This window comes from Mesoplodon densirostris, chromosome 6, assembly GCF_025265405.1.
Source record: "Mesoplodon densirostris isolate mMesDen1 chromosome 6, mMesDen1 primary haplotype, whole genome shotgun sequence".
In the NCBI taxonomy this organism is placed as follows: Eukaryota; Metazoa; Chordata; class Mammalia; order Artiodactyla; family Ziphiidae; genus Mesoplodon; species Mesoplodon densirostris.
Genome location: NC_082666.1, coordinates 123,608,000 through 123,635,076, shown reverse-complemented (window position 1 = coordinate 123,635,076; position 27,077 = coordinate 123,608,000). Strand labels below are relative to the sequence as shown.

Sequence of the window (27,077 nt, the reverse complement as noted above, 5' to 3'; positions counted from 1 at the left end):
TTAAAAATAATTCTGACCATCTATAGAAACTGTGCCCTAAACTAACTGCCTGTTTAGTCTTCATCTTCTAAACATAACAACATGTACTCTACATTATGGCAAGGGGTCCTTTATCTCATGGGAGCGGGTGGAGGAGAAGGGGAGGCATGAATTCTGCAGAGTCTGGGGCTCCCTCTGGCAATGCTAGTGGGAGAGGAAAGGACTAATTAGAGGAGAGAGCAGATGCTGAAACTGAAGGAAAAAGCAAAGCCAAAATCCAGACAGTTGTGTCATGGTCCAAGATTCCAATAGGAAATCCAGACAACAGCCAAGTTGAATGATTTCAAAGGAAGCCACTGAGATGGAAGTATTAAGGCAGGAGTCTAGGAGGAAAGAGATAAAAGCAAACACAACTGAGTCAAGCAGGCAGCTGATGCTGTGGAATCCAAAAGTGTTGGAGTCTTTGTCTGATGAGCAATCCCAGCCATGGGGCAGGAATGCTGATGCTTGTTTTAGGGTAGGAGGGGGGCAGATGAGATGTGCTCATTCCAGGCATAGTATTTTGCCTTCCTTCCCTTTAGTCCTCTTCGCAGCACTCCATCACTCCACCACCATGGGCACCTCACACCTTCTTTCTTTACAAACATCACCAGTCATCTCTGCCATGTCCTTACCCAACCTCGGGGGATGTTGTCAGCCTTGGGCTCTAAATTCCATTCAATTAACTGGGCTGTGAGGTCAGCATGGCTGTGTTTGCTAGCACTTAAATTAAGCCTGGGAGCAAGATGAGGGGAGCATGGAGGGAATGGGAGAGAGTACAGCACATACACATTCTAAATCTAGGAAGGATATTGGGGTCCAAAAGGGATATTGGATTGTATTTTCTACATATAGTGAGAGGTTGAGGTAATAGACATCCCTTTGCTACACTGTCTACCTAGACTAGGCTTTCTTCAACAGAACAATTGATCCAAGCTGTGGCTGACTCTTTCCTAGGGTGACTAAATTCTTTCACCAGGTATCGCTGGGACTTAAACAAACAAATATATAGTCAGCTTTACCCACAATGCCTCACCTCCTATCATCTTTAGACACAATGCAAGATATAAGCCACATTAGTCAGTTGGGATCTTTCCTTTCTCATCATCTCCTTGATAGATCCTTCCCATATTGCCTTTTACTATAAGCCCTCTAGAATCTTTATTCTGTGGAAAACACAATCCCTACATTTTCACTCTCAACATTTCCACTTGGATATGTAATAGGCATCCAAATTAAAAATGTCCAAAACAGAGTTCTTGATTCTGCTCCAATCCCTCCTCAACCTATTTCTGCTTCATTTTACTTCCCAGTATTAAATAGTAGTACTATTCTTCCAGTTGCTCAAACCAAAACCTTGCAGTTATGCGTGATTTCTTTTGTTTCTCTTCTAGCCCACAACTAAATCATCAGCAAGTCCTGTTGACATTGTCTTGAATATAGCTTGAATCTGACCACTTCTCAACACTTCCACCATGACTACCTGGTATAAGCCATTGTATGGTCCCCTAACTCAGCTTCTGGCTTCTACTTTTGTCCACCTATGCTCTATTTAATCCCCAGCTACCAAAATGATCCATTTAGAACAGCATTCAGATCATCTTATTCTTCTGTCTTAGACCCTCCAATTCAGAATTAATATAAAAATCCTTACCTTGGCCTATAAGACTGTATAATTTGGTTCTTTCTTACCACATTTGTGTTCAAATTCGTGGTTAATAACTGTCTCTCCAAGCACAGTTCTGACATGAATGTTGGTTAATATTTTCATTGTGTTAACAAGTAAGATAGAGCAAAACAACAAAGATGGGTGTTAGAACTTCACCCATGTGCCATGTGTCAATGACTTGAGTGACTTCTTTGCTGAACTGGAAAATAGTTTTCAAACACTAAAAGAATATTTTCTCATTTTTTGGGTGCTATGCAAATGCAACATGAAACACTTTTAAGTTCATCTGCATTTTAAAATTTTCTCCATATCTTTCTTAAGTCTAGACAATCAACAAAAGGTAGATCAAGCTCTGATTTGTAGCACCTGCTAATTTCTACTGTATAATTCTCCCACCATGTGTGATTTCAAGCTAACAACTCGACAACCCTAAATGCAGAGTTGGCGAGAGACATGCAGTAGCACACTATTATATAGTATATTTATAGATACTTAGACATAAATAAACTCAAGAACATAGGTAATAGTTAAACATAACAAGATAATTAGGAAGTGATGAGTTTTGAGTATTTCTTGCCTTTTTTTTTAATATGATGTATTTAATTGTAAGTTTATATAATTTAGTGTTTAACACTGGTTTACAAAGTCCTGAAAATTCAACAGTTGGCTCTTTTGAGCCAGTACAGTCTGGTTCCAGCACACCACTCACCACTCTTTCCTCTGCTTCAGCTACCCTGGCCTCCATGCCACTTTCCAAATTCCGGGTCTTTGTATTCTATTTCCTACACCTAGGATGTTATATCTCCAGTTACCCGCAAGCCTTTCTCCTATTCTTCATTCCTTTCTCTGCTCAAATATCACCTTCTCAGTATGGTCTTCTCTAACCACTCTGATTTTCCTTTATATCCCATTATTCTCTATTCCTTCCCAGGCTTTTATTATTTTTTTAAATAATAATGATAACTAAAAGAAATTCTATTATTTATTTGTTTACATATTTATTCTCTATCCAGCACACTAAAATATCAGCCCCATGAGGTCAGAGAGTTGTTCCTCACTGTAGTGCTGAAGGCTAGAAGAATTGTTAGCCTGCTATAGAGGTTCAAATGCCTTGGAATGGACTATTTCTTTCCCTCCATGGCCTAACCAAATCGGCCTTTGAGAGCCTCTCAAGTGGGAAGCTCTTCTTGTTCACAAAAGGTAATCCTCAGACCACCTGTAGCAGAACCACCTGGAGTGGTGTGAACATGGAGACCTCAGAGCTGAGAGGTGGACTCAGCATCCTCCTTCTCCCCAGGATGTCTTCTGAACTCCTGCTCCTCTGAATGCCATGCCATTCCTCTCTACCCACCCAGACCACTCTACTTACTATTCCTATGAACCTCCTGGTCACTCTCCCTCATACATTGAAGACTTTGCCTCAATATCCAGGGGGTATTGCCCTTCAAAAACAACATCCTTGGGGCTTCCCTGGTGGCACAGTGGTTGAGAGTCCGCCTGCCGATGCAGGGGACACGGGCTCGTGCCCCAGTCTGGGAAGATCCCACATGCCGCAGAGCGGCTGGGCCCGTGAGCCATGGCCGCTGAGCCTGCGCGTCTGGAGCCTGTGCTCCGCAATGGGAGAGGCCACAACAGTGAGAGGCCTGCATACCACAAAAATAAATAAAATAAGATAAAAAACAAAAAAACCCCCCACAACATCCTTATGTTCCCTTTGGTAGTATCAGCATCCAAGTCAATGTCTAGACCATATTAAGTGCTTGATAAATGTTCCTTAAGTAGTTGAATTAATGAGTCATACAATGAATTGCTAAAAAAAAAAAAAAAGAAGAAGAAGTAATGGACTGGCTTTCTGGTTGGATTTTGGGTAAAATGTGCTTAAGGCCAGAGCTCTTCCATGTAGTTAATTTTTTTCAACTTTTTAAAAAAAATACAGATAGGTGTTACATGTATATCTGCCTGTTTAAATTCTGTCATATTTCACTTCTAGCCTTCTAGTGTGGCAAATCATATTTTACTTTCAATTAAGCATTGGTAATGGAGTATCTGGTAATACTAGGAAATAATTCTGTAATTGAGTTTTGTACTCACAGTATATGGATCATTCCTCATCTGTAATGTGCCCCAAATGCAGCTTCATTTTCCAGATACCTCGATGCAAAATAAAGTATTTCATTATTAGGTGCAAAAAGAAAAACTGTTCTCACCTTGGCAGGGGGCCAGTTTATCTGTGGCTCAGGTCTTGCTACCCTCCAGTGATTGCATCAGCTAAGTGTTGTCTTCTGGACTGTGTAAGGGTAGGGAACAGGCATATTTACCTGTCAGTGGCATTTCCCTGACGCATAAGTTAAACAAAGTTTGTATCCCAATACAATTTTAAACCTAATATAAACTAGACACCCAAATAAATTCAACAGTTCAATTCTGATTTTTCTGGCACTCTGACTTTGCATTTTGATAGTACCAATGAAGAATGCAGTCCCAAGTCAATTTCTGACCATTCTTCATTTTGATTCTGAAAACTGTCACACAATAATGAGCAGCAGCCCTTCGGGTGTGCTGGGTTTCATGCCTCTGACCTGGCATTTTTTCTGGGTTTTTTTTCCCCCTAAATTCAAATAGTCTCACTTGGCATTTGAAAGACTGACAACATTTTCAGCATCCCTGAATCAATAAAGATTTAAGTTAATTTTTAAAAGCCAAACAGATCTGGTCCCTGAAAAATAGAGCACCTAAGAATGTCAATAAGCAGAATTTTATGTTTCTATTACTACAGAGCTTTGCAAGCTATGTAATAGTCTTGTGTGTTGGGTTAGCCAGCTTATCGCAGAAAGAACCTAGGATAATGCATGGCAAATAGTAGGCTTTCAGTAATTTTTTATCCAAAAATGGGCAGAAAACCTAAATAGACTTTTCTCCAAAGAAGGTATACAGATTGCCAACAAAAATGAAAGAATACTCTACATCACTAATCATTAAATGTAAATCAAAACTATAATGAGGTATCACCTCACACCAGTCAGAATGGCCATCATCAAAAAATCTAGAAACAGGGGCCTCCCTGGTGGCGCAAGTGGTTGAGAGTCCGCCTGCCGATGCAGGGGATACGGGTTCGTGCCCCGGTCTGGGAGGATCCCATATGCCGCGGAGCGGCTGGGCCCGTGAGCCATGGCCGCTGAGCCTGCGCGTCCGGAGCCTGCGCGTCCGGAGCCTGTGCTCCGCAACGGGGGAGGCCACAACAGTGAGAGGCCCGCATACCGCAAAAAAAAAAAAAAAAAAAAAAAAAAAAAAAAAAAATCTAGAAACAATAAATGCTGGAGAGGGTGTGGAGAAAAGGGAACCCTCTTGCATTGTTGGTGGGAATGTAAAGTGATACAGCCACTATGGAGAAAAGTACCATAAAACCCAGCAATACCACTACTGGGCATATTCCCTGTGAAAACCATAATTCAAAAAGAGTCATGTACCACAATGTTCATTGCAGCACAATTTACAATAGCCAGGACATGGAAGCATCCTAAGTGTCCATCAACAGATGAATGGATAAAGAAGATGTGCCACATATATACAATGGAATATTACTCAGCCATAAAAAGAAACGAAATTGAGTTATTTTCAGTAAGGTGGATGGACCTAGAGTCTGTCATACAGAGTGAAGTAAGTCAGAAAGAGAAAGACAAATACCATATGCTAACACATATATACAGAATCTAAAAAAAAAAAAAAAAAAAAAAAAGGTTGTGAAGAACCTAGGGGCAGGACAGGAATAAAGACGCAGACATAGAGAATGGACTTGAGGACATGGGCAGGAGGAAGGGTAAGCTGGGACGAAGTGAGAGAGTGTCATGGACATATATACACTACCAAATGTAAAATGGATAGCTAGTGGGAAGCAGCCACATAGCACAGGGAGATCAGCTTGGTGCTTTGTGACCACCTAGAGGGGTGGGATAGGGAGGGTGGGAGGGAGATGCAAGAGGGAGGGGATATGGGGATATATGTATATGTATAACTGATTCACTTTGTTATAAAACAGAAACTAACACACCATTGTAAAGCAATTATACTCCAATAAAGATGTTAAAAAGAAAAAGTTGATACAGTTTATATGTTTTTTGAGACAGAGGGTTGTACATTAAATGACATAATATTGACAGCTTATACAATCCAGATACATATGACCTTTGCGGTGGATCATGTGACCCCTTACAGGATCAAGAAGGAATGTTATCTTCTAAAGAGTTGTCTTTTGATGCTAGGAGAACGTTGCTCTTTATGGTTGAGCAGGTATTTCTGCCAGTGGGAGGGGTTTGGTCCAACATAATGTGGATACACAAGGCACAGTGGGGGGAGAAAGGAGGCCAAAGGGCAGAGAAGAATTTTTATGTTTAAATTTTTCTTGTCTTGCCATAAAATATGAATTTTATTTTACAATATGAAGTAAAGGCATACAAATACACATGAGAATGACACAGCAACTTTAAGATAGCAGAAACCTCCTGGAAAAGAAGGAAAGAAAGGAATGAGCTGGTAGTTTTGATTTCACTTTAAAATTTGAACCATTCTAATGCTGTACAAAAAGTGAGGTTTGCTGGATTGCAAGGAAATTAATTAGTTAGTGGCTCATCCCCAGAACCCAACCTAGAAATGCTCCAGGGTGAAAGTGAAATGGATGGACCTAATTAACTTAAACGCTGTCAGAAACCTCTGGCAACATCTGAAGTGGGTGAGTTGTGAAGAATCACAGGCCAGAATGTAGGAGGACCATGAGCCGTAGCAAGGGAGAAGCAGAGAGAGAGCTGGAGGAAGAAAATCTGAATTACAGTCTAGTACTGGAGCCAGAGCCTAGCAGGTATGAGAGACAAGATTGCAATAGGTCCTGGTTACCACCTGAGGGAGGTGATAGCCCTCCGTTAACATGAGCTCATAGAGAAATATAATGACTGTCCAAAATTTAGCTGGAGACCCAACACAAGGCAAAGCACAATCAATCAATTTAATGTAAACAAAAGAACAATTTTTCAGGAGGCTATTGGTAATTTGAAGTAGGAACAAACGGTTATAAGAAAGAGGCAATTGCAAGTTAGCATTATAATAAGAAACTGTAGATGGATTGAATATTAGAATGGATATAACGAAAGAATGAGCTAGTAAACTAAAAAAATGTAAAGGAATCCTCCTCCTAAAAGACATCAAGTATGTACAGAAAGAGCTAAATATAAAAGAAATGTTGGGACTTCCCTGGCGGTCCAGTGGTTAAGACTCCGTGCTTCCACCGCAGGGGGCACGGGTTTGATCCCTGGTCGGGGAACTAAGATTCCGCATGCTGCAGGACCAAAAGAAAAAAAAAAGTTAAGAGAAAGAGGATAGAACGAACTTCAGAAGACGAGAATACAGTAAATGAAGAGGAGAAAATATTTGAAGAAATGATGATTGAGAATTTCCTGTAATTAAAAAAGAAGGAAGACCACAGATTGAAAGAGTTTAGAAAACATCAAGAGAATAGATAAGAAAAACCCACTCTTGGTTATACTATAGTAAAATGTAGGACCATCATAGTGGAAAAAAGAAGATTCTTGAGACAAAGGAGCGAAAACCAAATTGATATTAGACGTTTTAGCAATGGTATTAGAGGAGACGAGACTAATATTTTCAACGTGTTGAAGGAAAAAGTAATTTGAACCCAGAATGTTTTCATCCAGCTGTTTTTGTTTAAGTGCAACAAAGACATTCTCAAGCATACAATTGTCTCAGAAGGATTAGCACAGAGATTCTTTGGTATCGCTCTTAGAGGAAGTATTCCAGCAAAAGAGATCACATTCAGAAGGTGCAAAGAGATCTATTCAGGAAGTAAAGATGAGTAAACCTGAACTTGGATTTCATACACACGATTCGTACTGTATGTACTTTTTTGTTTCTGGATTCTTTTGCTTAGCATCGTGTCTTTGAGATCCATCCGCATTATTACACATGTCCTCTGTGATAGTTTCAATTATCCACAATTTTAGGGATCAGAGGGAAGAGAGTCAAAAGGGCAAACATCATAAATTTGAAAGACCTGAGTTGAAATCCTGACTCTTTTTAATTGTGTGACTTTGCACAAATGACTAATCTCAGCGCTGGCTGTTTGGACAAATCTCTCTAAACTTCAACGTCCTGCATTTAAAACGACTGTGAAAATACTCCGCTCATAAAGTGATTGTCAAGATTGAGATAAAATAATTGAGAACGTGGTGCTAAACACATAATAGCTGTTCCAAAAAAAAAAGTTTTATTCCATCTGAATATAGCAGGCCAGTCACAGATATAGATTAATTACATTCTTTAATGACCAACCGCAGAGATGAAAGTGAGCAAAAACTGTTCTTTTTCCATCAAACATGACAATATAAACCGTATTCATCCCCTGGAATATGATTTCAAGGTTTAAAAGGTATCATACATAAGAATATATAATCTCAGCTTAAAAACAAACGAGCAAGCAATGAAACCTACAAAGCTAGCAACAAGGCTTCAGACTGGGAACGCTTTTGTCAGTCTTTTCTGTGTACTTCAGAGTGTGGAACCCGGCCATTCCATTTGTCTTTCCTCAGGGAGGATGGAATTAATTTTAGAGATTTAAAAGTAGACATTCTTGTTATGCTAAAATATCATGATGTTCTTCAGCAAATTTTCTATGACTCAAGCAAAAATCTTTTTCATGAGAATAAAGCAGAGCCAGTATATCTGGTAGCAGTAAAATGAAATGATTGATTAAAAAAAAAACAGACATTTTTCTGTCTATGTTTCAATCAGCTTAGAGAAACTCTTCATATACACATTAATTATTCCAAGATGTGAGAAACTTAAAATGTAACCATCATTTTCAACTATTTGTTCTGTTCTTTAAGAACTATGGGGCCATGGACTTTACTGTAAAGAGCTATATTGTGAATGAACACAGTCTTTTAACACATTGAACATTTAGGCACCTGGGAGTTACACTGACACTTTGTTATTATCTGGTTTGATGCGACAGTTGACATTACCATTCAGCTGAGGCTTTTCTCCATTAATACTTCTTGGACTGGGCAGCTGATGGGGAAAAAAAAATACTGAAGCAATTGTTTTTCTTCTTGTGATTTTTACATGTATAGAAAGACATAATACAAGTCGGTTCCTTTCCTAGTACTTACGACTAGGGTTGTCCTTGTAGAAATCTAATTATAAAATACATTTATGAACCATAATGAACCTGTTAGGTGGCTGTAGCATAGATAGAGACATGAAAGTAATTTCTCTCAAATAAGACCTACAAAGTTAAGAAAAATAAATATGCCATTGATTAAAAGGATACATCTTATAGTGTTTTTAGATTTCATATATATTTATTCACTTATCTATAAATACTCTTCCTATAAAATAGGTAAGGTGAGTATTATGATTTCCACCTTATAGCTACGGAAATTTGGACTAAGAGTTTTGAGGGGACTAATATGAGAAGAGATGATGCATTTGCATAGCCTCCGGACGTGCAGGCTCAGCGGCCATGGCTCACGGGCCCAGCCGCTCCGCAGCATGTGGGATCTTCCCGGACCGGGGCACGAACCCGTGTCCCCTGCATTGGCAGGCGGACTCTCAACCACTGTGCCACCAGGAAGACCTGCCTTAAATTTTTATAACCCCCGTATCATTTATGAAACACTTAGACAGACATGACTTGCTAAAGCAGAAACTCAAACCAGTTTAATCCAAAAAGAATGGAATCCATGGATTTCCATGATGAGGAACGCAGCATGACTGAATGCGGATGGGCTTCTTGCTTCTTCCCTTGCCTCAGCCTCCCTCTGCGAGCCGTCCTCCTTCCCTCCCTCTGCAGACGGGTTTCCTCCACGAGACTGGGAAGGTAAGTGCCAAAAGCCCTCATATGGGCTATAGCCCAGCACCCAGATTACAAATGCCAGGGGCAGTCTTCTTCATTTCCTCCAGATGAAAACCCCACAGCCCAGCTTGAGTCACATGCCAGTTTTTGAAGCCCAGAGACTAATTTCTAAGACCAGAGGTGTAGGAAGTTCTGATTGGCCCATGCAGGACTCTTGTCCCTCTTGTGTCAGGTGAGGACAGAGGACAAGACTGACCACATGTGATGCCCCAATGAAAGTGATGTTGGCAAATAATGTGTCTCCTACATACTGGCATAGAAATAAACAGATAGGCAGCCGCATGGGCCAATTAGAATATCTAGAAACAGATACATGTGTATATAAGGATTTATTACAGGGTTTTTCTGGAAATGCAAATAGGTGGGGAAAGGGTGAACTATTTAATAGTAAATGATATGAAAACTGAGTTGATGATCTGAAAGCATCAACTTAATATTTGTTGAATACAATGAAATGAATAAATAAAATTAATAATGAATGAATGAAGAGGTCTGCATTAGGGTCTCAGTTCTGCTACTTAGAGCTCTGGGATCGTGGGACAGTTACTTAATAAATTCCACCTTCATTCCACTTCTTCATTGTTGGAGGATTAAATGAGCTCTTAAAACCACAGAAGCTCCAGTGGAAGTATTGGCAGAGGACACGAATACATAATAATAATTTACAACCCTATATAAATAAATGCAAAAAATACATTGGGAAACATTAACACTAATGTGTCATTTTGGTGGAGAGGCAGGCATACTCACACATCACCGATTCAGGTTTAAATTGGTGCAATCTCTTTGGAAAGGGATTTGGCAACACTTGGTCAAAATTCTACAAACTTTGTTATGTCCTTTCATGCTGGCATATCACATCTATGAATTATAACTCTATAAGTTATAGATGTGAAATTATCATTTTTGAATTACAGATTCCTTTCTAGCATCGTTTGTTAGCACAATTAGAACTGACCAAAATATCTAACGATATGGAATCACTAAATAAATTATGGTATTTCAATAAACGGAAACACTATAGTCATTGAAAGTGAATTTGTAAAAGAATATTTAATGGATTTTTAAATTAAAACAGAGAATTTACAAATAGTAATGGAAATAATTCCATTTCAATAAATAACATGTATTTAGGTGATTAAAAAAAGGAGTTGAAAGCTGCTTCAGGGTAGCATGGACTGTCAGATGAGAACAAAGGCTTTTCAGTCTCACTGACCTTGCTCATTCCCGAGCCTGATATTTTCAAACCTCAGAAATAACCATACATACCTTCCTGCAAAACTGTACACTTTAAATGTGTTAGTGCATGACCAGCGCTTAGAAGACTGACCTGAAGCCCATAAGTACTCAATATATAGTATGGAAAAATTGATAAACCCTCAAATGTTAACTGTTGGACAATGGTTTGTTTCCATTCTGTTTCTTTGTTTTCTATAAATTCTTTATGATTCACATGTTAGTCTTGAAACAAACACAAAGATAAAAGTGATTTTATAAAATCTATCAAAAATGTGGAGAACATTGTAAAATGACCAGTAGGAAAGAACTCACATGAAAATCGCAGTTATCTTTGGAAGGGGAATTTTTGGCAATGTTTTTCTTTGTATTTTTCTCCATTTTCAAAACTTTTCATAATGAGCATATATTTCTTTATGTGCTGGTTTTCTATTCTAGACTCCTTGCTGTTGCATCCTCAGCATCCTTTCCTCTGACAAGGGAAAGTTGGAGAATGCAAGTCTGAAGTAATGGAAACTGCCTTCTTTGCCAGCAAGGAGATTCTGTTCCACTTTCTGCACATGCTTCAAGCACAGCAAAGTCAGTGATAACTGTGGACTTTTTTTTTAATCCAAAAATTGGTCATGCCAATTTTTATGTCATCTGACATAGTATTGCTATGCAACTTAATATCCGAATTTAAGACTTTCCAGAAAATCAGAAAGGAAATCTCCCAGAAGTCAAGCCCCCTCTTCTTTATTCGTGGCACACACATGTACAATGTTCAGAAACCAAACAGGTTACTGTGTCCTAACAGAAGAATGATTATTCTTTTACCTGTTTTCCCACTACTCCTATCATGTAAGAAGGATCCAGATACTTTTTGCACACTGTTGTTTCCATACTTAAGGAGGAAAAGAGTTTGCCATTACAGTCACTGTTACATTAAAATGTATGTGTCAATTCACTGTTATGTCATTGGATAGATTTTCTTCTGGAAGGTGATCTGCTTTCACTTATCTACAAAGGCTTAATTTTTAATTTAACATTCTTAGAGGGAATCGTAAAAGTGACCCCGAAATACAAAGAAATATCTATGTGTATATAGTACTAAGATTGAAACCTAAGAGTAATGGAAGAATGTATTGTACCCCAAGTCTCTCAATTTTCTTGTTGCTAAAGAAAGTGAGTGGGCTTGAGCCCAATGTAAGCTCAATCTTTTTCGTTTAAAAATGTATTTTTGGTCTTATTAACTTAAGAGTCACAAGTTTTCACCCATTTTTAATTTTATGTTGAATTTCTCTGCTCTTTTTTGGCTTCCTAAAGCAGGAAGACAGCCTAGAGAAAATCAAAATAGATCCAAACAAAATCCACTAGCACCTTGCACAGAATACATGGACATATTGTTTCTTTTTGCTTGCCTTGCCTTCTCTCTCATAATTTGCAAATGGACCAGATGATGCCGTGGGACAAACATGTTTCCCCAGTGGTAGGTGTAAGAGTAATCTGTATTTATATGGATGATCTCCATTCCCAAGAAATGGACTTAAAGGGAATTTTCCTAGCTTGACCTGTTACGATTGCTTCACAGTGTATGACTTTTGGCACCAATGACTCCACTAGTTCTCACTTGTACAATACTAGGTTGTGTAGGAGCTAAAATAATATTTTCATGTAGTTTTGTTACCGACTGGGGTTCTTGGCCTTTCCCAATCAATAGAAATTGACTAGAGGCCAGACAAGAAATTCAGGCAAGGCTTTACTGGGGCCCCGGCTGCAGCAGAGGTCAGTGAGAACAAACAACAGGTTCCCTGGCTTGCTCGCTCCCTGAGTGGGGGGCAAGCTTGTTTCTTATATGGGGTCAGGGTAGGGGTGTGTCCAGGGGTCTGACCGGAGGGGTGGCTTAGGAATTTTGCTCACCCCTTAGGTTGTGTTGCATGCAGGGGGCATGCACAGTACCCTGCTTTTGCTCCCGACACCCTGTTTTTGCTCCAGGCTCTTCAAAAGTGGCAGTTGGGTTTTTTTGGTTATTTTGTATCTTTTGTCCAGAATTTGTCCCAATTGCGCATGCACGCAGTTATTCTTAGTCTCATACAGTTTCTTTGTATTTTGTTGCTGGAGGAGAGGTAGGTCCAGGTGCAAACACTGCAGCAAAGGGTCCCAGGTCCCAGCAAAGGGTCCCAGGTCCCAGCCTGTCTCAGTTTGACTTTCTAAAGTAATATTTAAAAGGCAGAGTATCTCAGAGTGAGAAGCATAGGCTTTGGGGTTAGACAGACATCATCAACTCAGTGTTTACTGAATGTGATGAAAGGAATGACAAGCAAGGTGAATAAGTTCTAGAAATCTGATATATTGTATATTGCACCTATAATCAACAATAATATATTGTACACTTAAAATGTGTTAAGAGGGCAGATCTCACGTTAAGTGTCATTTCCACAATTAAAAAAAAAAAAGGAAAGGAATGAACAAAGAGGTCTGACATAGACTCTCAGGTTTGCCACTTACAGCTCTGGATCTTGGGACAATAGTAATCTCTTATAGCTTCAATCTTCATTGGATTGCTGGAGAATTAAGTGAGGTAAAATGTATAAAGCACTTGGTGAACTATATATGTGTTTAGTAATTGCTTTGAGATGATGTCCCAGGCTTCATAAGCAGTGCAAGAAAAAGTAGTTACTACACCATAATGTCAGCCAACATACAAACATTTCTTCCTGGCTGGTACTTTTTTCCTTAGACTTGTGGCAAATCTTCTCACACTTGAGGGGGCGTGGCCCTGAGACTGTTGCAATAGCTAAATGACACCAGCAAAGGGAAAACATTTCCCCCAGAACAAAAGACAAGCCTCCCTAAAGTTGGAATTGTACCTTTGCTACAAATCAATCCAAACAAAGAAAGGTTATTCGTTCTGTGTGGCATGCCAAGAGTAAAAAAGAAATCTTGGACTTGGAACATAAAAAAACATGTTCACATTCTTTTCACTTTAAAACGGTTGCTTTCTGCGTTTGCATATACTCTAATAAACATCCCTTTTATTTACTTTGAAAAGAGGGTTGATTTGCCTCTAGAAAGATGATTATTCTCAGAATTTCTGACTGGAAATTCTGGAAGTTCTAAAGGAACTTGTTTTCTCCTAGGTGCTCCCTTCCCCCATTGTGTGGCTTTAGATCTTCCAGGGTCACTGGTCAAAAGTGAACATTCATCTGAAACGTAACCCACGGAACTGTTCTATTTTGAATTCATAGCCTGTTGCACTGCAGCAAGCAACAAGCTCGTGTTTTGGAAAGGAAATGAACAAACAACAAATATCCCGGCTTCCTTCTGAGCTGCACAGTTGGACAGGACAGCCAGCTCAGTCTCAGCTGCATAAGAACTTGGCCTCCATCACTTACACTGCAGAGTATATACGAGACTGGAAAACAGATGCAATGATGTTGGCAATGCATAAAGAAAGAGTGTGGCAATCCATTTCCCAAAGAGTAGTGATTCCACAGACCTGAAGCAATGTCTAGGAGCAGAAAAAAAAAAAAAACAAATGCATGCTCAGGATTTTATTGCCACAGGACCAAGCAGATGACCTGCCTATGTAAAGCAGCCTGGGTCTGAGCAGTTCCAGTGGTTTGTTTCCTAATGGGTACTTAAGTTTTATTCTTTGACAAAGTTGCATTCAGTTCGTCTATAAACATGTAAGAATACTTCCACCAAAATATGTTATCTCCCATTTGCTTGAAACTCTTGCCTCTCTCAATCTCTCTTGCATTTTCTCACTTTTGAAAGAGACCTATACATAATGACTATTTCATTTCCTCTTATATTTGGTAGAAGAAATACACCAGCCCATGTGTGATGACGAATGGAAACTGATACTCCTCAGTGTTAGGGAAACCATAAAGAATAGTGGAGACGGTGGCCAGCTGGAGAGTACATGCCTTGTGCTCTGTACTGAATTGTGTCCCCCCTGCCCCCAAATTTGTATTTTGAAGCTCTAACACCCAATGTGACTGTATTTGGAAGTAAGATCTTTAGGAGGTAATTAAGTTTAAATGAGGTCATAAGGGTGGGGTCCTTATCCAATAGGATTATCATCCTTAGAACGGACACCAGAGGGAGCTCTCTCTCTCTCCTCTTCCCAATTACACAAAGAAAAGGTCGTGCGAGCACACAGTGAGATGGCCTACAAGCCATAGAAGAGGCCTAAGAATGAAACCTACCTTGCTGGCACCTTGATCTTGGACTTCCTAGTCTCCAGAACTGGGAGAGAGAAATTTCTGTTATCTAAGCCACCCAGTTTGTTATGACAGCTCCATCAGACTAATATACCTTGTCAAAAGTAGGCAGCTACTTCTTAGTTACAGATTATTATCACCAGGTAGGAAAGAGCCCAGGTTGACTATGTATTACGTTTTTATAAGACAGAAACCTAGATTTTTACATGAAAGTTTTCTAGATTTTTAAAATTAGTAATTAATAAAAATTTTAAACCCTGTAAAGATATGAAATGATGGATACAAACTTTTTCATAGCAACCTTATTTGTAAAAGTAAAATGTTAGAAATAACCTAAATCAGTAAGGGACTTATAAATAAATGGTGGAACATTCATGAATGGATGTAGAACTAGTATACACTTTATTAACAAATGTTTTGCAATGCCCTCTTGCAGTGAAATTGTTAATAATAAAATTGATCTCCAGACACAGTTAAAAAACTGATCAAGTGTCTTAATTCTAATATGAAAACTATATAATTTATAATTAATTACAAAATATTTATTTCAGAGGCAACTACTCTAGATAATATAACAACACTGTCAAGGATACCTATCCATAGAACCATTGTAAATGCAACAGCTACAAATGCAGACCAACAGATCAAGGTGCACTGAAGAAATTTGTGAAGAAAGCAAAGTATATTCTCAGTTTCCATAATCTGGCAATTTCAGTGTAAAATACATTTTCTGTTTCTAGGTAAACTAGAATCAATCCTATGAATATATAATTATAAACAATCCTATGAATGTCCAGTGATGCATTTGAAAAAGTTGCATAGCTCTTTCCCTTCGGCGTGCCACTGAAGATCCTGGTGTTGTCATGGGCTACCACCCTGCCGGTGTTAATGGTATTCTAAGAACAAGCGGTACCCAAAGTCCTGCTTCTGCGGAGGGGTACCTGATGCTACGAGCCGTATCTTCTTAACCTGGGGCGGAAGAAGGCAAAAGTGGCTGAGTTCCCCCTCTGTGGCCACATGGTGTCAGACGAGTTTGAGCAGCTCTCCTCTGAAGCCCTGGAGGCTGCCTCATATTTGTGCCAACAAGCGCCTGGTGAAAAACTGTGGCAAAGATGGTTTTCACATCCAAGTGCAGCTCCAGCCCTTCCACGTCATCTGCATCAACAAGGTAGCGTCCCGCTCTGGAGCTGATAGGCTCCAGACAGGTGTGCGCCATGCCTTTGGGAAGCCCCAGGGCACAGTGTCCAGGGTCCACCTTGGCCGAGTCATAATGTCCATCTGCACCAAGCTGCAGAACAAGGAGCATGTGATGGAGGCCCTCCACAGGGCCAAGTTCAAGTTCCCTGGCCGCCAGAAGATCCACATCTCCAAGAAGTGGGGATAGACTAAGTTTAATGCGGATGAATTTGAAAACATGGTGGCAAAAAGGGGCCCATCCCAGATGGCTATGGGATCAAACACAGCCCTAATTGTGGCCCTCGGGACAAATGGCGGGCCCTGCACTCATGAGAACCCTGGCACTGCCCCCTCTTTACTCATGCTCACCAAAAAATCCCACTTTGCTGTCAAAAAAAAAGAAGAAAAAGAAAAAGTTGCATAGAATGCGGGGAAAGCTTTCATCGGGTTCTGCACTGCAGCGTGTCTAACATCCCCACTAAATCCCAACCTTTGTGACCATCCAAAAGACTTCTACAAATTTCCAACACACTTCCCAGGAGTGGGCAGTTTTGTCTTTTTTGAGGGCCACAGACTGAATGCTTGTGTCCATCCTCCTCCCAAAAAATTCAGATTTTTGTTGTTGTTGTTGTTAGGCTGAAGTCTTAACGCCCAATGCGATGGTATCTGAGAAGTATTAGGTTGTGAGGGTGGACCCCTCATGAAGGGATCGGTGCTCTTATAAGAAGGCACACGAGATTGCTCTCCTCCTCTCTCTCCACCATGTGAGGACACAGCCATCTGCAAACCAGAAAGACGGATCTCATGAGATACTGAATCTGCCAGCACCTTGATCTTGGATGTCCAGCCGCCAGAACTGTGAGAAACAGTGTTTGCTGTTTAAGCCACCCAGTCTATGGTATTTCCTTACAGCAATCTGTCCTAAGACATTGATTGTCACAGGGCTGTATCAGTTCTCAGGTCTTTTCCTGCTCCTTAACATGTAATAAATGTACAGAAATGACTGCAGTGTGTAGGTAACCAGAGGTACATGCTCCCAGTAAATTTGGTGATGGGTGGTTATGGAATAGCCTATCTAGAGAAGTAAATATTTTGTAAGATTCCAGATCTCTGAGGAAAAGACAGAACACATGTGGGGTGGAGGTTATGAAATCAATTGCGGAAGGTGGGGTGTGAACAGAGGGCCTGCTGCTAATGAAAAAGAGAAGCCAGGTTGTCTTAGGTGCCTTGAGAAGCTCTGGAAGACACTACATACTTCCAGACGATCAGCTATGGACTTTTGAATGAGAACGAAAAATGAATGAGCTCAAAGGTCTGTGAAGACCCTGATGGTATTGGACAGAGGTCACAGGCCAATACCCAAAGGTGACAAGAGAGAAACTGATTTAGGACTTGAGTAAAGAGTACCACTTGTATCAATTTCTTTGCAAAAATACCATCAATAAACCTTAAAAATTAAGGGTTCAACATTATTTCACTTCTTTTCAAAGTAAATTATTCTTTCATTGAGAGTCCCTAATTATTGCTGGCTTCAAAAAAAAAAAAAAAGAGTTTCAAGTGTGATGACTGAGGCCACAACTAGATTAGCTCATCTAGAGATTGCTGGGGGAACCTCTCTCATTCCCCCATGTGTGTGCTGGTTACTGTGCTTTAAAAATATATCACCCGGGCTTCCTTGGTGACGCAGTGTTTGAGAGTCCACCTGCCGATGCAGGGGACATGGGTTCATGCCCCGGTCCGGGAGGATCCCACATGCCGTGGAGCGGCTGGGCCCATGAGCCATGGCCGCTGAGCCTGAGCGTCCAGAGCCTGTGCTCCACAACGGGAGAGGCCACAACAGTGAGAGGTCCGTGTACCACACACAAAAAAATAAATATAAATAAATAAATAAATAATAAATCACCCAAATTCTGTGATCTCTACAGGGTGGGATTACATGAATACTCTTGTCAGAACGAAGTATATGTTCCCTCCCCGGCATGTCCACCCCCTCTCTTCCTCCACAGCAGTCAGTCAGCTTTCCTCCCTCTCTGGAGTTTATCCCAAAGCTTTTCATCAGCTGCCCAACATGGATCTGGAAATGGAGTGGGGACCCCATGAAATGGATGTTAGGGAAGGAGCGTGTGGAAAGGACAGTTGGACGCATCCAGTTAAGAAGGAGAGATCGCACGTGCAAGAGAAAGAAGGTACAGTCTTGAGCGTCAGGTTTCTGAGAAGACGTGGAAGACTCTTCAGGGAGGGAATGGATCACCAAAGGAATCATCAGACTCCTCCCCTCTACCTCCTCTTCCTTCTTCCTCATCCCTTCCTCCCCCACTTCCCTCTCTCCATTCCAGACTCTCACTTCAAGGTCCAAACGTGCAGAATATTTGTTTTGAGTTGGCCATTGCCTACCTTACACTTTTAGTTTTGGGCAATTTCAAGAGTGCTCCTAACCTGTTTTGGAATAATCCTAGGCTAGGCCAGAGTCATTAATCAAATGTCATAGCTCTCATCAAATAATTGGGAATACAATATTCTCCCTACCTTTTGTGGGATAGAGTCTATTATGAACTCGTGATGTCCAGGCTTCTAAAACAAAACACAAACAAAACACAAAAAAGCAAGGTCAAAAAGTAAGGTCAGATAGGAAACACAGAGAAGCCCTTTCCATCTCCCGACCTCCCCACTGCACCCCACACCTCGGTACCAAAGATGAGTGACTTCAGAGTAGATAGGGTATAATTGGCCTTTCATCATTATTTCTAAAGTCTGTCTCCCATAATCATGCACACTGAGGCGACAGTGAAGAGCAAGGTCGAGTGTCACAGAGTGTGAGATGATCAGATACATTCATCATTCTCTGCTGCCTGCCTTAGTGTGGGGTTTCATGCAGTGATACATGAGTCTTCAGCCCACAGAGTTCACTGCATAAATCCTCTTACTCAGGTTTGTTTATGAAAAGCCCCTGTTGCACATTCATTTCACAGGAGACCTCTGGGTTTTTATGTCTGTCTGACAGTGATGCCCCAGGCATTGGTGTGCAGGCTACCGATGCACTTGCCAAAGAGCAACCTGGGCTAGCGGTGCTCCCTTCTCTTGCCTTGCCACACCCAGCTTGCCCTACCAAGAATAAATGTCTCCTGCTTCATTTCAGATGTGGTGACCCAAGTGAGTGGAGTTCCCTGTGCTCTACAGTATGTTCTCATTGGTTGTCTATTTTATACATAGTATCAATATGGCTGATTCATTTTGCTGTATAGCAGAAACTATCACAGCAGTGTAAAGCAACTATACTCCAATAAAAAAAATATACAGAGCAAAAGTTGGCAGAATTAAAATACACCATCAGAACCCTCCTACACTGTTGGTGGGAATGTAAGTTGGTGCAGTCACTGTGGAAAACAGTATGGAGGTTCCTCAGAAAACTAAAAATAGAATTACCATATGATCCAGCAAGCCCACTCCTGGGCATGTATCCAGACAAAACTATACTTCAAAAAGATACATGCACCCCTATGTTCATAGCAACACTATTCACAATAGCCAAGACATGGAAACAACCACAATGTCCATCGACAGATGAATGGATAAAGATGTGGTACATTTATACAATGGAATACTACTCAGCCATTAAAAAAGAATGAAATAGTGCCATTTGCAGCAACATGGATGCAACTAGAGATTATCATACTAAGTGAAATAAGTCAGAAAGAGAAAGACATACCATATGATATCACTTATATGTGGAATCTAAAATATAACACAAATGAACCTATCTATGAAACAAACAGAATCAGGGAATAGAGAAGAGACCGGTGGTTGCCAAGGTGAAGGGCGTGGGAGAGGGTTGGATTGGGAGTTTGAGATTCACAGATGCAAACTGGTATATATAGAATGGATAAACAACAGGGTTCTACTGTATAGCACAGGGAATTATACTCAATATCCTATGATAAACCATAATGAAAAAGAATATGAAAACGAATGCATATATACGTATAACTGAGTCACTTTGCTGTACAGCAGTAATTAACACAACATTGTAATTCAATGACAATAAAAAATAATAAATAAATAATAAATAAATAAAATTTTATAAAAAGGAGAGCACTAGCTCTTTTGTAAAACAATCTGTTCTCATTTGCATCCTTTTTAATTGTTCTTCTTTTCAGTAAGCCAATTTTCAATTAAATTCAATCAAGCCGTATTGGATACTAATAAATGTATAAGTACTGCCAGGAACATAAAGTTACATTTACTAAGCTGTAAGTGCCTCAAGGGTAGAGACTGTGTCTTATCAGCCTGTTTTCTGACCTCCTAATATAGCATAGCAGGGGCTTTATAATACACAACTTGAACCAAACAAAAATGAATGTCTCAGCTGTCATCTTTGGGTACTCATTATCAAGCAAGTGAGGATAGGGCAAATGCAAAAATTAATTATAAATCAAGGCACAATGTACTAAGCCCATAATATAGGGACAAAGTGTTACGAAGGCTAACAGTAGAGTAATAACATATTTTAGGGGTTAATTAAAAAGAGCTCCATGGAGGAGATAATAGTTAATGTGGTCCATGAAGAATGACGCTAGGTGGAAAAAGGAAGCTAAAAGTCAGACAAAGGGGCTTCCCTGGTGGCGCAGTGGTTAAGAATCCGCCTGCCAATGCAGGGGACATGGGTTCGAGCCCTGGTCCGGGAAGATCTCACATGCCGCGGAGAAGCTAAGCCCGTGTGCCACAACTACTGAAGCCCATGCACCTAGAGCCTGTGCTCTTCAACAGAAGAAGCCACCACAATGGGAAGCCCGCGTACTGCAATGAACAGTACCTCCCACTCACCACAACTAGAGAAAGCCCGCACACAACAACAAAGACCCAATGCAGCCAAAAATAAATAAATAAAATAAATAAAATAAAATAAAATAAAAATCAGACAAAGAACATTCCAGTTGGAGGGAATGATATGAAAGAAGGTGCTGAGGCCTTGGGAAATGCAGAATATCACTAAGCATTTATAGTCAGCATGACATAGTAATTATAGGTACAGGCTCTGGGGATCGAGTTCCTGTGCTGCTGCTTACTCATTGTGCAGCTATGGTCAAATTACTTAAACTCTTCTGTGCCCCAGTTTCCCTGACTGTAATAAGTCATAAGAATAGTATCCTTCTCCATAAGGCCATTGAGAGTATTAAATTTGTTCCTACATGTGTCTGGCACATAGTAAGTACTCAAAAAATGTTTTTTATTATCATGACTATGGTAGAAATTTGAATGCTGGGTAAATGCTCAGAAGATTCTTTCTAATTTCAACTATTCCACTATATAAGGATATAATCTTGGGAAACTTTACTCAGTTAACAAAAGGCTAAGTGTCTACTCTATGTTTATCAGTTAACCTCACTGGGACTCAGTTGTTTTCCTCTATTAAACAAGAGGTTTGACGGGATTGCTATTCAGTCCCTTTTTGTTCTAAAACCTATGAGTGTTTTTATTGTACATGGATTGAAATGCCAGATAAATGTAGGAGAGCTGAAAGATAACAAATTTGGAAAGACAGAGAACTCCAAGTTCTGAGAGGCTGTAAGGACCAGGTGAGAAGCTGGTATTCCAGCAGATGGAGAAATTTTGCAGAATTCTGATTGGAGGAACAACCATCCCTAGTTTGAGGAGAAGACTTAAGCAATACTTTTGAATACATTAGAGCCATCTATCTCCCATTCCTGCCACAAAACACTCTCATGTAAATGATTTAACCCACGGAGGACATAGTTTATGATTTGCAGTGTCAAGAAATCATTGCTAAATAAACAAGTTATTTTAAAGATTCTATTATTTACTGCTTCACTGACAATGAAGAAATCCAAATATGAGTCCTAACCATTCTGTGTAGCTATCATATCTACAGAGGGCTCATGGGCACTAAATACACAATTACCTATGATAAAAAAAAATGCTCCATGAAAACCATGACGATTTCAGTGACAAGCTGAGTCAAAGCGGTTTATAAGTAGAGGTGATGAAACACTATTTTCATTAATGTATTTAATCCAGGGATTTAAAATTTGAATATTTGGATTTTGGATTCATATGACCCCTTTTCCAAAGTTAAGTCTTTCACTGATGGATATTTCAGATACTCCTTTGATAAACTGTCCCACTTTAAAGGTAATTCTACTTTCTGTAATTTGAACTCGTTACTTCTTGCATTCATTCAACAAATATGTACTGACTGCCTACTATACCCAGCCAGCACTCTCTTGGGCTCTGTTGAGCAATGTAGACAGAGTTCCTATCTTAGAGCTTATAAATTAGCAGAGAGACTAGACATTGAACAAGGAAACAAAATATACGTATATATGTACATACATATCTATATAAAAATAAATGCATAGTACTAAAATTGTGGTGAAGTCAGTAAAAAAGGCACAGGTGCTAGAAGAAAGACTCTGAGGGGAGTACTAACTAGGGACCTGACAACCCAGAATGGCCTTTCTGGGAAGGAGACCTTGTCCCCGAGACCTGACAGATGATGAATCAACCTTGCAAACAGGAGTGAGGAGGATTCCAAGAAGAGGTATGAGCCTGTAGGGATGGTTCTGAGCTCGGAAAGAGTTTGACATCCTGGAGGAGCAGAAGGAGGCTAATGTGGTTATAAGGAGTAGCTGCAGGTGGGTGAGGCTGGAGGGGTTGGTCAGGCCAGGCAGAGAGCTTGTGGTCGCACCAAGAATTCTGCATGTTCCATGCACAGTGGGAAGCCACTAAAGTGTTTTTAACAGGGGAATGCTATGATCTCATTTACATTACACAAATAGTATTCTCACCATTGTATGGAAGAGGAATTGAAGAGGGGCAGGGATGAAGTTGTGGGGGGAGCAGATGGACAGTGGACAGTTTGAGATATATTTTGCAGAGAGTCTATTCGTTTGGAGAGGAAATAGCAGTCAGGGCCATTCTCACAGGGTAATGCAATTTAGAGTTGATGGAAACTTGAGCTAGAGCTGTCATTTTCACATATTATTTAGGAATTTAAACTTATTTTCAAATGAGATTTTATGCAAGAACCCCATAATCCAAAGTTACTTTGGTTGAAGCAGAGGTAGGGGCAGGAAACCCAGAACCCAGCCCTAGACTGGACCACGGGCTTCACTACATTGGTGGCCCCTGCAGCATATAGCCTTGGGAAGAATGAAAACCATGTTATAATCATTTATTAGTTATAGCTTATTTTACAGCTACATTAATTGAACAAATATTTACGGAGCACTGACCATCTGCCATGCACTCTGCTAAGCTCTCATAGAGCTTTATTATTTTAATTAGGTGGCAGACAAGAAAAGAGCACATAAGTACACAACGAGATAGTTAGAGAATGCGATATATGCCTTAAAAGAAGTGAATATGTCATGGAGAGTAACCTGGAGGTGGGCCCAGGTTAGATTAGGTGGTAGAAGACAGTCTTTTGAGGAGACATTTGAGCTGGGTCTTGGCTGTGGATATTGGTTCAAGTCTGTGGCTGTCTAATACCTTTTCAATGTCTGCCTAATGTTTGCAGAATTTCTCACCTTATCCCACTTGCCCAAGGTAAAAGCAACATCTTTTCCCTGTGTCCCTGGGACCAGGGTGCATGCTTGTGGCATAAGCTCCTCCAATCACATGCACCCTGCAGTGTAAACACCTGACAATTAGCTTTTTTATTATATTGTAAGATCTTGACACTAAGCTTTTGATTGCTGAGTCATCCACTTCAAAGACATCTATCTCAAATAAACACATTGTCAGCTACACAACTATAAAGAGTCAGACTGCTCCACCTATGAAGGTTCCCATTTTAGAAAGCTCTGGTTGACCTAGGTTATGGACCGTTTGACAGTTTCCTTTTCCCTTTCCACACTTTAATTCCTGCTCTTATGCTTTAGGTTCAGCAATGAAGATTGAAGCCTCAAAACCCTAGGCACCCCACCGTTGACCCCAGTATAAGTAGAACCCTAGGTCCATAATCTCTCTTCCTCTCTCTGCCCATGACCTCACTGTGTAGTCTCAGGCATGCTGTGTACCCTCCAGGACATGTGAGTAATATACCTTGTTCTTCCAAAGTTCCCTCATGGTTGTTGCAGAGGGTGTCTTGCAATCATGGTGAGAACCCCAAGAGCTGGTCCAGACACAACATTGGCTCTGGTCTAGGAAATGTCTGTGGGGGCTCCTTCTGAGTAGATCAGGCCCCAGTGAGTGCCCCCAGGCATTTCTAGCCAATACCATCACCATCGATAAGGTGAGACTGACACCAAACACACACTGGAGATTCCGACACAGAAAAGAGTGATTTGAAGAGAGGAGATGGCTTTAAAGCATCTCAGGCAGAGTAGTGAATCCTGCTTGGGAGACAACAGATAAGTGGTCCTCGTGGGATCACCCCTCATCAGCATCATGGTGTGGGCTGTGACACTGTGCTTCATGGTGGCCCCAGTCAGATCTTCACTGGAGCAGCTGCTCATGGTTGTTCAAGCTGCTCCCCTGGTTCATCGTCAGAATCTGGGAACTCCTAACATGATTTAATAAATTACTTTCCTGCTTGAACTAGCCACAGTGAGTCCTGTTCTTTGTGACTTAGAATCCCAGCTGATGCAGTAATTGATTCTAGGAGTGTCTGCTGTCAACAGCCTTCAAGTAAATGGAACACAAGGACTATGGGGTAGTCTGGTTGCCTCTAAGCTGAAGAGTGTATAGAAAGAAAACAAGTTCAAAGTCTTCATTTCCCAGCCTCAGGCATAATAAGAAAGCCAGGTAATTTCTTTGATTTTTAAGGCTGTACTGAAAAAAAAACAAAACCAAACAGTTATCTTTGCTGCAGACCAAAGTAATCGAAAATCAAAGTCAAGGTTTGAGCCCGAAGGTTGCCAAAATTCAGAGGGAGAAAGTGACATCACCAAACTAGTAGTGCAGGAAAGCCCAGCCTCTGTCTCCTCAAAAAGTTAAAAAAATTGAGCAGTTATCCATGAACAAAAGACTTTTGTTCAACCCAGACGGTCATTGAGTTCTCAGTATTATGGGATAGGTGCTATGATTATTCCCATTTTACAGGTGATGTGACTGAGGTTTTGAAAGGTAAGGTGATTTGCCCATGTTCACAAAAATGAGAGGCAAATTTTGCTCCAAGAAGTGACTACAGACCCCAAGTTCTTAATCACTGTAGACTACATGGTCTTCAGCCACGGTACAACTGGTCACATTCTAGAGAAAGCCTTACTGCTGTTCATACACTGTTTCTACTGCATATCCTGTGGTTTTGAATTTAGTCATATCTTATAACCCAACCCACAGCATCCCTGACTACACACACACACACACACACACACACACACACACACACACACACAGCTGACACTTGCCTGAACTCTCTCCATTAGACATGAATGACAAAACAAAAATGAACAATTTCTCATTCCTAGGCTGGACCTCTAAACAGTTGATGAATAACCGGACTTCCTACCATTCAAATATGAGAAGGTTCTCACTGCACAGCCCTACTTGTGTCCACCTTGCCTGTGGCCACGTCCAGTCTCTGCTTCTTTGTGCGCATGTGTAGCTCTTGGAGCCCACCTCTGCTCACGCTTTGCTACCGGTTCTCCTGTCTTATTCTGTCCTTCCAAAGACTTTTGAAATTTGCAGTTCATGGCTTCTTTTCCCTGCAAATGATTTAAAGTCAAGTTGAGAATAGATTTTTTTCTTCACTTAAAATCCTCAAATAAGAACCAGTTCCAAGGACAGAATTTTTAAAAATATCAATATTTGTAAATGTCTGATCCCTATCAGTTTGGCAGACAGTGATTATTTCTTAAAAATTTAAATCTCCACTTTCATGTCATGCTATCACAAAAACAAATGCAGTTAGCTGCAATATATCTTTATTCGACTACAGTGTTTTTTTTCAGATATGACAAAAGTAAATCTTTTAAAAAAATGTTTTATACAACATAAGCAGTCAGTTGGCATATACTAAGACAAGCCCCACAAGTAGAACAAAGGTAAATTGCAATTAGTTGTTTTGTAGGCATTGGGTTCAGAAAGCCCATTGTTTATTTCAGCTTTGCACATACTGTATAATGATATAGTATATCTGGAACCATACACATTTACAGACTATAATTATAGCAATGCTGCACTTTACTCCCTTATTTGCTAAGCGTAGTTGAAAACTGAAGCTAAGTGGAATGAGTCTACTAATTTATTCTACAAGTTTATCTCAATTAGAAATAAAATTCCAAAAACAATAACGCTTTTAAAAAGAAATGAAATTGCTGTATTTTTCATCCATTTAGAGTTTGATGTAGGTGGAAAACAGAAAAATGGATTTTTTCATTGGATTTTTATTGCCATTCAAGGAAGCAGGTTGGGTTATGTCTTTTGGCTTCTATTAATGTGACTCTGTTATAATTAAAGATGGATGGACCTCAGTTTGGCTCTCTTTGCACATTTCATACCCTTTGTAAAAATATTTTTGGTTCAGAGAAATTCAGAGTGTACTTTGTCCTAAACAATTTTTCTTTTTGTTTTTAAGTGGCTATGTAAACATTTATATCAGTTTCAGATTCATTTACACTTATCTCATCAAAACTTTTCACAACATAACTCTGGATGGACTAAAATAAAACCAAACACTCTTGCTTATAAAAGACACTGGATTCCAGAATCTCACTGCAGATTCTACCAGATACTTTCTCCTTAGAAGCACAAAATCATGTTTTGCCAAATATAATTAGATTAAAATATCCACTGGGCTTTCATTCCATCTGAAATTCTCTGTCCCATGTGAGCACTGGGGAGCTGCTGAGCCTAGGACTTTCCATCCTACCTGATTCTTGGTTTCATG

At 40.1% G+C, this 27,077-nt stretch overlaps 1 pseudogene; it reads left to right on the top strand.

The window, feature by feature from the left end:
* Positions 1 to 9,476: 9,476 nt before the first annotated feature.
* LOC132491708 (large ribosomal subunit protein uL16-like) lies at positions 9,477 to 16,561 on the top strand (annotated as a pseudogene).
* Positions 16,562 to 27,077: the final 10,516 nt, after the last annotated feature.